The 3612-nt window shown below is 41.3% G+C and overlaps 1 pseudogene; it reads right to left on the bottom strand.

Moving 5' to 3' along the window:
* Positions 1 to 91: 91 nt before the first annotated feature.
* On the bottom strand, positions 92 to 828 carry LOC107160837 (annotated as a pseudogene).
* Positions 829 to 3612: the final 2784 nt, after the last annotated feature.

The raw sequence follows: 3612 nt of genomic DNA, 5'->3' as shown, positions 1-3612 counted from the left end.
GATGTGTATAAGAGACAGATATATATATATATAAATATATATATATATATTATTATTCCAACATACAAAGTCAGGTTTTCCCAGGAGGAATTTACAGGAAGCAGTCTGGGGTGTGCTGGGTAATATGTGGTTCTCCACCACAATATGTTGGTTCAAACTGAAGAAAGAAAATATTTTAAAATCTTATCTAGTTCCAAAACAGCAACCTGGTTCCCATAACTGTAATTGGGAGCACTGAAAATGGTAACCACATTCTGATCATGGCACCAATTTTATCCTTCCATTACAAGGTGGTGAGCATGAGAAACCAGTGTGAGACCATTGGCATGGTTAAATGTCTCTGAAATGTCTTGTCCAAAGGTGTAGCCAGCACCTCATGGTGAAATACACCAACCACAAGATCATCTGGATCTGACTCTAACAGATCACACACTGGGCCCTTATGTGGAACTTCTTGTAAACAATCCAGGACTCTTATATGATCCAGTGTATCTATGGATGGAGAAAGGCCACCGTGGAAGCAGATTATCTGTCCATCTACTAACACTGTAAGTGGAATATAAATAAACTTATTTGTAAAATATATCCAAACATTGGTATTTACATGCTTTGGTAGACATTTATCATAAAAGTCATAGACATAGGTAATTTGTTTGCTTTTATGATTTCCTCTCAGTATTGTCATGCTTTCTGGAATGACAATGCTACAAGAAGAGTCACAGTCTCCATGGAATAATAACTTCTGTCTCTATAGTCATCATGAATAGATGGTTTTTTATCTGGTGATTTTCCACTAATTCTAAAGGGTTTCATAAGGTCATGGAATTGACTATTTACATCTCCCACAGATGGTAATAGGACACAAAACTTCTTGCACATTTGATTCTTTTGTTAAAATTTCCTTAGCTTTTTTAGCAGTATGACGATTCCTTAGAAATCCTGGCATGAAACCACAAATAGACCCAGCTATTCCACTCTTTGGTTTATACCCAAAGGATTTAAAATCAGCATACTACAGTGACACAGCCACATCAATGTTTATAGCAGCACAATTCACAATAGCTAAACTGTGAAACCAACTTATGTGCCCTAAACAGATGAATGGATAAAGAAATTGTGGTATATATGCACAATGGAATATTACTCAGCAATAAATAAGAATAAAATCATGGCATTTGCAAGTAAGTAGATGGAGTTGGAGAATATCATGGTAACTGAAGTAAATCAATCCCCCACCCCATAAAAAAGGTCTGTCTGATAAGTGGATGCTTAACCATAATGAGGGTGAGGGGGGAGCATAAGAGGAATGGAAAAACTCTGGATGAGGCATAGTGGAGGGAGGGGAGGAAAGGGAGGGAGAGGATAGGGGCCAGAAAAATTGTGAAAGGAGATCAACATCATTACCCTAGGTACATATATAAAGACACCAATGGTATATGTTTATTTTGTCTACAACCAGAGAAATGAAAATTTGTGCTCCATTTGTGTAGAATGAACTGAAGTGCATTCTCCTGTCATGTATAACGAATTAGAACAAGTTAATTAATTTAAGAATTTTGCTTAGTCTTTTCACAATTTTTCCACACTTCTTGTTAAGCTCTTGACACTCATTCAGTGGCTTACCCACGGTTCCAGCTTCTTGGTGACCCCTGGTTGTTTTGGGTGGCCCCCTCCCCACCCCAGCCCTGCCCCTGCTATACTCTCTCCAGGTTGGACATGGCCTCCAGCTCCCAGCAAAAGACAAGGTTGAGAGGAGGGCAGCTGAGGGTGGAGGGGCAGCTTAGGGGCACGGACTCCAGGAGACCCTGCCCATTGCCCCAAAGGATGCACCCCAGAAGCCCATGAAAAGTGCAGGAATTTGGGGAAAGTGCAATGGGGGCCTCAGCACCCTTCCCTCTCACCAGCCTTTCTCTCGCCCCTTCTCCAATCCATGTGTATTGATTAAATTCAAATCATCTTTTTTTCAAAAGCTTATTCCTATCTTTGGACTTTCAGGCCACTTTTCTACCAAACCAACACTTTAATGAAACTGTCTTATGGCTCGAGTGTGGGATCCCTTCAAAGTTTTCCCCATAACCTCGGATGAACAGCACTGTCCTTTGTCAATGTCTTTTTTTGGGGGAGGGGGGGTGCTGGGAGTTGAACTCAGAGCACTTGACCACTGAGCCACACCCCCAGGACTATTTTGTATTTCATTTGGAGACAAGATCTCAGCTGAGTTGCTTAGGGCCTCACTTTTGCTGAGGCTGGCTTTGAACTCGGGATTCTCCTTCTTCAGCTGTTAGACCAGGATGCAAAGAAAAGACCATTGACTCCAATTAAAATCAAATTAAAGCAAGCTTATTATTCAACTGGCCAACCTGCCTTTCCCAATAAAAACTATGGGAACAAGACACCACCGCAGCTTTCTTGCAGCCCAGCTTTATAGCCCAGAAAGTTACACAAAGTGGGAGGTTACAGATAACAAAATTATGAGGAGCATAACACAAAGGCTAGTTTATATTTTTGCTGGCCCAACAGAAGAATTTGTGAAGGTCATTAGAGCCTCAGAGGGAAGGCCAAGATTTATGAGGTGTCATCAAAGTTTCAGAGAGGGTTGCTATCTGGTCAGAGAGAGCCCTGGGAGTTACTGCAGCTCACAAGCAGCCACTCTTGCTAACACAAAGCTCAGATGAGACTCTGTGGCAGATACAAGTATAAGCTAGCATGCACACTATGACCATTCTGTAGAAAGAGATTCAGAGGGGAGCTTCATAAGTAGATCCATCTTGGAAATACCAGCCTCCTCCATCAGAAGGACCTTCATCAGTCATATGGATTCTCATAATTTTTCTCAAGTGCTCTTCTCCAAGCACCCAATTAAACATTAATATCTGGTCAAGATTATACTCCTTAAGACCACCTGACAGAATTGTCTGCTCTATTCCTCAGGAATTCTCTCAGCATAATGTCCTTTCCCATCTTTTCCTTGCATTCCTACATGCCCCATTTTAAGGGCTGAGAGAAGCCATGGAAAATCTGCCTATGTTTCCTTTGAAGATAGGCATTTCCAAAGCCTTGGCTTGTAGAAGCATTGTAAGCATTGGGGGAACCTGGGGTCTAGTTGACTTTGGCTTCCTAACAAAGGGCTTATAAACTACATGAAGTGGGTGGTGAACATTACAGGATTCTTGCACTGGAGCCACTTCCCTGTAGGTTATAGAATTGACCACCATCCCTCAGGCCTGACATGCCCAAAAGACCCTCTGACCCAGACAATGGCTTGTTGTGAAGACTTTAAAAATGAAGTAAACATGGCAACACTGGCATACACTTTTCACACATAAGACACATGCTTATTTTATTCCCCAGAGCTACAGAGCTGTTTCCAGTCAGTCAAATTATCTATCTTATGAGCACATAATCAAAGGGTTCTTTTCACTGTTTCCCTGATGTACAGTTCTGTAAATGACTCCAGGCTATGAAGAGCAAGTGACAGGCTCTATATGGAGGAATCCTGTTTATGTCCTTCAAAAACCTAAAATATTTATCCCACTATTTTTAGGAAGTTAACATGATGGGTAAGAAAAATACGAAAAGATGACTCCAAAGGGGAAGAGGAGAGCAGAAACA

The sequence above is a fragment of the Marmota marmota genome, unplaced genomic scaffold, assembly GCF_001458135.2.
Source record: "Marmota marmota marmota unplaced genomic scaffold, marMar, whole genome shotgun sequence".
In the NCBI taxonomy this organism is placed as follows: Eukaryota; Metazoa; Chordata; class Mammalia; order Rodentia; family Sciuridae; genus Marmota; species Marmota marmota.
Note: the sequence above shows the minus strand (reverse complement) of the source record. Positions and strands in the feature narration are given on the sequence as shown.